Source organism: Cherax quadricarinatus, chromosome 12, assembly GCF_038502225.1.
Source record: "Cherax quadricarinatus isolate ZL_2023a chromosome 12, ASM3850222v1, whole genome shotgun sequence".
Classification (NCBI taxonomy): Eukaryota; Metazoa; Arthropoda; class Malacostraca; order Decapoda; family Parastacidae; genus Cherax; species Cherax quadricarinatus.
In genome coordinates, this window is record NC_091303.1 from 49,990,577 (window position 1) to 49,999,377 (window position 8,801).

An 8,801-nucleotide genomic window follows, 5' to 3' on the forward strand; every position below is an offset into this window, starting at 1 on the left:
AGAGACGATGAAGCTGCCTTTGTTTTGTTTTACTGTGTTAGAAACAGCGATTAATGATGATTCAAAGCATTTATGTCTGCGGAAATTAGGTTCTTTGATCACTAGTCGCGCGTCCCTGAATTTCATGAGATGATTGGCGGAATTCCGGTGTTGCACGCAGGCGTTGCTCAAATTATCGTTTCTACATGCATTGTGTTCATTGAGGCGTGTTTCGAGGTCACAGCCTCCACAGGGTATAGTGTAAACCCCCAGCATTGACTGGTTCATGGTGGTTCAATTTTGTACTGGTTAGATTCTTTACTGAAGTGCTGGATGTGATGGCGACTCTAGTGTTAGCTTGTACTAGTAATTTAGAAACATTCACTGCAACCTGGCTGCTATAACTTTGTTAGGAGTGGTGTTGGTGCGTGGAGAACTAATGATCTGAGGGGCTCTTTTCTTGCAGTCTTTGATGAAAAAGGAAGGAAAATGTGAATCAGTGAAGGTTTGGTGAATGTATGTACATTCCTCGTCAAGAAACTCAGGACTACAAATTCAGAACGCTCTTAGGAAAAATCCGATGATGATGCCTCTTTTGGTCTTGGTACCTTCACTGGAAGAGAAGTGTGAGAAATCATTTTTATTTGTAGGTTTCCGGTAAACTCGAAATCTTAGACTGTTATCTACTTTGTGAGTGAGGACGTCTTGAAAAGGTAGCTTGTCATTGGACACTCGTGGCAGATGTATCCTCAAAGATTAATGTCAGTCTCCTCCTGTTTGAATACCCGCCTCGACAAGCAGTCTATGTATCAGTGAAACCACGAAACAAGTGGTTTTGAGTCATTTACCAATGAACGATTTTCAATGAATAAACCGAAGTGAGGAGGACTCGAACCACAGTCCCGGTAAGGAGACGGCACAATGCAGTGACAATGAACCACGATGATTACAATAGAATTTTCCAGGAAACACTTCTGCGACTTATCTATGTCATTGTCACTAGCTGTGTCCCTACTATATCTTCCTACAGACCCAAAAGCTTTCTTGGTTTATCCATTTTGATAACCTTCAAAGATATTTTCTGTAAACTCAGGGAAGGATAACAAATGTCATTGAAATAAACAAGCGAATGGACTGGGATTCAAACAGTTTTACCAGCAAGACAATTAACCATTGCTCTGCCACAGAAACAATGTTTGCAATAGGAAGATTTTACAGACAATGCTGATGAGACTTGTTTCTATCAGCAGAACCAACTGTGATCCTATTGTCTCTTCCCACAGCCAGAGAATGTTTAATAGTACATTAACCCTCATTCCCATCAAATAAATGTATTTACATTAATATCAAGTTGTAATAAAAGATTATTAGTAAGTGAATGTTGAGTCAAACCGTGGTCCTGGTAGGCAGCTGGGCAAATGTCTGCCACAAAGCAATGAAATTTCAATATGAATATTTTATAGACAGGCCATCTGTGTCATGTCTGTATCAGTGGCAATAACTTTGATCTTCTTGTCAATTCCGTCAGACTCAGAAATTTTCATGATTCATCTATTCTTATACCCTCCATCCAATATAAGAACATAAGAAAGGAGGAACATTGCAGCAGGCCTATTGGCCCATACTAGGCAAGTCCTTCCCAAACCCAAACCCACTCAGAAAAATCCATAACCTCAAGATAAGTCGTAATGAATGACTGTCAATGAAAAAAAACAGAATGGTCAGGGATTCAATTCCGAAATGTATCGCCTACACAGTAGGTTTCTTCAGTCGAGTACAGAGGAGGTAGCAGAAGGGATGGATTGGAGAGGAACCTGTCTCAATACTGCTGCTTTGTCTTCACATTGTTCCAGACTATGAAGCAATACTCTTCACCAGGCTGAGGGACTGACCACCTCAAAACAACGTCTTCAAGGGTGGTGGATTGATTATATCGTCTTTACATGTCTACTGCTTCTGCTGCCTCCTCTATACTCGACTGAAGAAGCCTACAGTGTACGCGAAACTTTTCGGAATGAAGTTACCTAACTGTTGTACACGTGTCTTATCAGGAGTGAAGGTCTTTATGGTGTAGCAGGAGGCGGGGACCACTATTAGAAATAAGAGGGCGAGAATTTTAGGACTGCAGCGGGCCTATTGGTCCATGCTGTGGATTCCAACCCTTCTCACCCGTAACTAGTTGTTATGAGTGAGAAGGTTCGTTATTGTATACCATTTTGAACATACCTGTTTGACACAGCAAAACAACGGTATTTCTATGGGATTACTATGTCGAACTAATCACCACGCTGAAGGGATCACCACGCACAAACTAGAATGAAAAAGGAGATTTGGTGAGTGGGTCGTCTTTTTCCCAGAAGAATCAGAGACTGACAGAGATGCTCGGAGATGAGTCACAGTGACTGAGAGTCGACGTTCTGATTCTGAAGCATCAATAAACGAGAAAAAATTGTGAAAAATGTATAATCAGTTATAAAGAAAGACAGTAGGGAGATGCAGCATCAGTTAACGATTAAGATATTAGGAAGTTGCAGCAGGTCAAAGGGAGATGCGCTGCTAGGTAGATGCAGCATCACTTAACGAGAATGATACTAGAAGATGTAGCATTAGTTTACGATGACGATGCCTGGAAAATCCATCAGATAGCAAGAAAGATGCTGGGGAGATGCAACACGTAAAGGATTGAGATGGCTTTTAAAGAGATGTAGACTCCCTGACGAGAGGAAAATATGTAACTTACACCTCATGGTGTAAGTTCAGAAACACCAATGATAAAAAATGAACCGAGGCATTGCTGAAGGTCAAAGTTATAAACATCGAGAGATGAAGGACTCTCAGTGTATATACACAAACTAATTACTTCAGTACCAGTTTTTAGAGATCAAAGTAAATATTTTTCACTGCAGGTGTACAGATGACATGCAGCAAAATTAAGTTATGTTGTTGAGTTATATTCATCAAGAGACTTAACCTCGGAACTTGACTTCTTGAATTATCTTCAACCCCTGACTCATATTTGAGGTAGACTCATCCTCAAAATCTGGTTTATCTTCTACATTGGTTCATCTACACTGATTCATCTTCAGTACTCGATGTATCTTCACTCACTTGATTCTTTATCGTCATGTGAACCATCATCATCTGATTCGTCTTCAAAAATAAACCCACTTTCAACACCTGATGGAAGATAATTTCCAAAATTCCATTAATTCTGAAAATAAAACCATTTTTTTTTTATGTTTTGTCTGAAAATACTTTCTCTTTTCCCACCTCTCTTTTACTCCTCTTGCTTTCCTCGTTCTTTTCCCTCAACTTCTCCAGTGTTCATTTCTCACCCCCCACGTTCTCCTTCCTCGCTCGGAATTTATGGATCGCGAGCCAACCAGAGAAATATTTCGCAGTGGAGATCCTTAAAACGTCGCCATCGTGGAGTATGTAAAATATCTGCGGGAAGTCAGTGTACTTACGGCAACCTTCATAATATTTTGACTTGTATTCTTAAGGGATCTTTATCATGACGTTTTTCCATTTGCGGTGGTGGCCCTTCACCTCTTTTATTTGTACACCCAGCCCCAACCCCTTCATTCCACCCGCACCCCTTCATCCCACCCCCATATTACCCTCAACTGCTTCATCCCACTGCCAACCCTTCATAACATACCCAGTCCTTCATCCACCTCCAACCCCTCTCATCCAACTCCCCACCATTTCATCCCCTGCTTCATAAACCCATACCCCATCATACTATCCTCCACCCATTCATCTCAGCAAAATCTCGCCACTTCTGACCATCTTCTTCTTCATTTCACACTTCCTATATTCTTACATATCACCTTGTATCTGCTGCCCCTGCCACACCACCTATCACTCAGTCAGCTCCCTCTGCCACACCACCTACCACCGTGTCAGCTCCCTCTGCCACACCACCTACCCCCGTGTCTGCTGCCCATGTCACACCACCTACCACCGTGTCTGCTGCCCATGCCACACCACCTATCACTCAGCTCCCTCTACCACACCACCTACCACCGTGTCTGCTGCCCATGACACACCGCCTAAAACCCTGTCAGCTGCCCCCCTGCCACACCACTTACCACCCAGTATGCTGCCCCTGCGACACCACGTACCACCCAGTCTCCTGCCCATGGCACGCCACCTACCACCGTATCTGCTGCCCCTGCTATACCACCTAAAACCCTGCCTGCTGCCCCTGTCACACCACCTACCACGCTGTCTGCTGCCCCTGCCACACCACCTACCACCCTGTCAGCTGCCCCTGCCACACCACCTACCACCCTGTCTGCTGCCCCTGCCACACCACCTACCACCCTGTCTGCTGCCCATGCCACACCACCTACCACCCTGTCTGCTGCCCCTGCCACACCACCTGCCACCCTGTTTGCTGCCCATGCCACACCACCTACCACCCAGTCTCCTGCCCATGCCAAACCACCTACCACCCTGTCTGCTGCCCCTGCCACACCACCTACCACCCTGTCTTCTGCCCCTGCCACACCACCCAACACCCTGTCTGCTGCCCATGCCACACCACCTACCACCCAGTCTCCTGCCCATGCCAAACCACCTATCACCCTGTCTGCTGCCCATGCCACACCACCTACCACCCAGTCTCCTGCCCATGCCACACCACCTACCACCCTGTCTGCTGCCCCTGCCACTCCACCTGCCACCCTGTTTGCTGCCCATGCCACACCACCTACCACCCAGTCTCCTGCCCATGCCAAACCACCTACCACCCTGTCTGCTGCCCCTGCCACACCACCTACCACCCTGTCTTCTGCCCCTGCCACACCACCCAACACCCTGTCTGCTGCCCATGCCACACCACCTACCACCCAGTCTCCTGCCCATGCCAAACCACCTACCACCCTGTCTGCTGCCCATGCCACACCACCTACCACCCTGTCTGCTGCCCCTGCCACACCACCTACCACCCTGTCTGCTGCCCCTGCCACACCAACTACCACCCTGTCTGCTGTCCCTGCCACACCACCTACCACCCTGTCTGCTGCCCCTACCACACCACCTACCACCCAGTCTCCTGCCCCTGCCACACCACCTACCACCCTGTCTGCTGCCCCTGCCACACCACCTACCACTCTGTCTGCTGCCCCTGCCACACCACCTACCACCCAGTCTGCTGCCCCTGCCACACCACCTACCACCCAGTCTGCTGTCCCTGCCACACCACCTACCACTCTGTCTGCTGCCCCTGCCACACCACCTACCACTCTGTCTGCTGCCCCTGCCACACCACCTACCACTCTGTCTGCTGCCCCTGCCACACCACCTACCACCCTGTCTGCTGCCCATGTCACACCACCTACCACTCTGTCTGCTGCCCCTGCCACACCACCTACCACCCTGTCTGCTGCCCCTGCCACACCACCTACCACCCTGTCTGCTTCCCATGCCGCACCACTTACCACCCTCTCTGCTGCCCCTGCCACACCACCTACCACTCTGTCTGCTGCCCCTGCCACACCACCTACCACCCTGTCTGCTGCCCATGTCACACCACCTACCACTCTGTCTGCTGCCCCTGCCACACCACCTACCACTCTGTCTGCTGCCCCTGCCACACCACCTACCACTCTGTCTGCTGCCCCTGCCACACCACCTACCACTCTGTCTGCTGCCCCTGCCACACCACTTCCTAGGAGTCGGGGATATATAAGTCAGCCAGGATGTGGTTACTTATAAATCACGAACTTTTATTCATTATTCTACGAATTATATATTTAAATGTTTAAATAATGAAAATATTAAATAAAAAGCGTGTGACAAACATGAAAAAAATTTTATACTCCAAATTTAAAAAAAAAAATCTGGGAAATATCATTGAAAATCAAAATTTTTATTCACAAAATAAGTATTATCAGAAAGGCGTGTTTGAAATATTTGTATCGTCCAACGCACTTTTTTGCACGAAAACTTTTACCACCTCCTGCCTACTGTGTGTGCGAGTGTGTGTGTGTATGTATGTGTGTGTACTCGCCTAATTGTGGTTGCAGGGGTCGAGCCACAGCTCCTGGCCCCGCCTCTTCACTGGATTTTTGTGTGTGTGCATGTACTCAAATATTTGTGGTTGCAGGGGTCGTGTATGTGTGTGTGTGTGTGTGTGTGTGTGTGTGTGTGTGTGTGCGTGTGTGCGTGTGTGTGCGTGTGTGTGTGTGTGTGTGTGTGTGTGTGTGTGTGTGTGTGTGTGTGTGTGTGTGTGTGTGCGTGTGTGTGTGTGCATGTACTCAACTATTTGTGGTTGCAGGGGTCGTGTATGTGTGTGTGTGTGTGTGCGTGTGTGTGTGTGTGTGTGTGTGTGTGTGTGTGTGTGTGTGTGTGTGTGTGTGTGTGTGTGTGTGTGTGTGTGTCTGCGTGAATACACGGGCCATAAAGTATTCTGTGTGAGCAGGAGTTTTGAAAGGCCTCGGTGTGGCGTGAGTCATGGCTGCCTAACTTTTTACAAACGGCCGCTAAACTTTATGAGTGACTCTGACATAATTTGGGGGTGACGCGTCGTAGCTCGCCATAACTGTTCCCGGGTGGAGGCGCTACTCTTCATGCTGTCCCAGCCACTCACTTCATCACAGATGCCCCCCAGATCGACAACCCACTACCCCCCCCCTCCAATTTATGACATTCTCCTTAATGCCCTAGATCAACCCCCCCACCTACCCATATACCTCAATTCTTGCTCATATCCTCTATCCCTAACACCCTGATACCTTTCACTCCTTTTCAGTGACTCCCTTACCCTTCAGTTGACGCCCTCATCTTTACTGCACTTTATACGATATTCCCTTTCTACGACTCTTTTTTTTCAGTATCAACCAGCTCTCTTTCCATGACCTCCCCGTGTTAGCAAGAACGTATTAACAATCTCATTCCATAGTTGTAAGATTTTTACCATCTGCTTCCCCAACTCCTCCCCATTTTCACTTAATCATTGATCCAGCAATCTCCATTCCTTTTCTATGACCCTAAATCCCAGCCAACGACCATCTATCCAATTCTGGCCCGTATTGTTTTGGTTGCTTTTTTATATATATGTGGATTAACATAAGGGTCAGATGCGAAAAGTGGGTTATAATAAGTGCTTATGCATCTGTAGAAGAGAGGAGTATTGAGGAGAGAGAGAGAGAGAGAGAGAGAGAGAGAGAGAGAGAGAGAGAGAGAGTGAGATTTTAGATATTTAGTGAGTGCTTAGATACTGAATGCTAAAGTAGAGGGTGTGGTAGGTAGATTTGGGGATGCCAGGTGTAAACGATAATGGGGGCCTTTGATTGAATTTTGTATAGAAAGAGACATGGTAATAGATAACACACATTTTAGGAAAATAAGGGTAAATGAGAATACGAGATATGATATAGTGCGTTATAACAGTAGTTTGTTGGACAATTTGTTGGTGGCTAAAACTTGATGGGTAGTCTTCGGGATGTGCATGTTTATAGAGAGGCAACAGATATATCAGATCACTTTTTTAGTTGTAGCTACAGTGAGAATAATAGGTAGATGGGGGTACAAGGAGAATGATATCAGACCGTAAGAGAGAGAGAGATGAAGGTTAATAAGCCAAAGGAGGAGGCAGTTAGGGTAAGATATAAGTACTTACTGGTTGAAAGATGGTCTAGTGAGAGTATAGGGAATGAGGTTGAAGAGGTAAGGAATAGATTTAAGAATACAGTGTTTACAGTGTTTAGCAGAAGTGTTCGCTTACAGGGAAGTGGGTGAGGGAGGGAAATGGAGCGACTAGTGGAATGATGAGGTAAATACATTAGTAAGAGAGGAAAAGTTAGCCAGTGCATCAATGGTATCACCAGACATGGTTTATAAAAGGTAAAATATATTTTCCTACATGGATGACCAGTCGTCTGAAAGTTATTTGTAAGAAATTGATCGATTTCTGCTTAAAGATTAGCTCTACTCAGATAGTTTCAATGTTTTGACAGTTGTACATATACAGTAAATGTCACAACGATATGACAGTTCTTTTCCTACAGATAATGTTACTATTATCCTCAAAACTTCAACCCAGTATTAAAATATTTCTTATACCTTTTGCTAGACTGTATAAATCCTTTGAAAGTTTTGACTCTCCTGCATCAGTGAAAGACTTAATGAGCATTAATCCTGGTATTGGCATTTTTCCAATTATTAAAGGCAACTTGAAATTTATTAAAATATTTGCTGCTGCCAAATATTCAGCACACATAAAAATACAATTGATGAATTGAAGATGAGTAAATGAGGCAGTCTCTCTCTTGACAGCTTCAGAGACTGCAGCATAATTCCTTATTTTCACACCAGTAATATCATCAATAATGCTGCCTGATTTTGAAAGTTATAATCATCAGTTTTTTGAGTCGGACTGACGTCAGCATAATTGCGTCTAAAATCTGCAGTAGCTTCTTTTCAGAGTGCAAGATTGTATGTAGTCCCGAACTATTAATTATTATTATTATTATTATTATTATTATTATTATTATTATTATTATTATTATTATTATTATTATTATTATTTTTATTATTATAATTATTATAATTATTATCATTATCATTGCTGCTACTACTACTACTGCTACTACTACTACCACCACTACGACTGCTGCTACTACTACTACCGTTACGACTACTACTACTACTGCTACCACTACCACTACGACTGCTACTAGTACTACTACCATTACGACTACTACTACTACTACCACTACCACTACGACTGCTACTACCACCACTACGACTACTACGACTACCATTACGACTGCTACTACTACTGCTACTACTAAAGATAGGACGGACAGCTC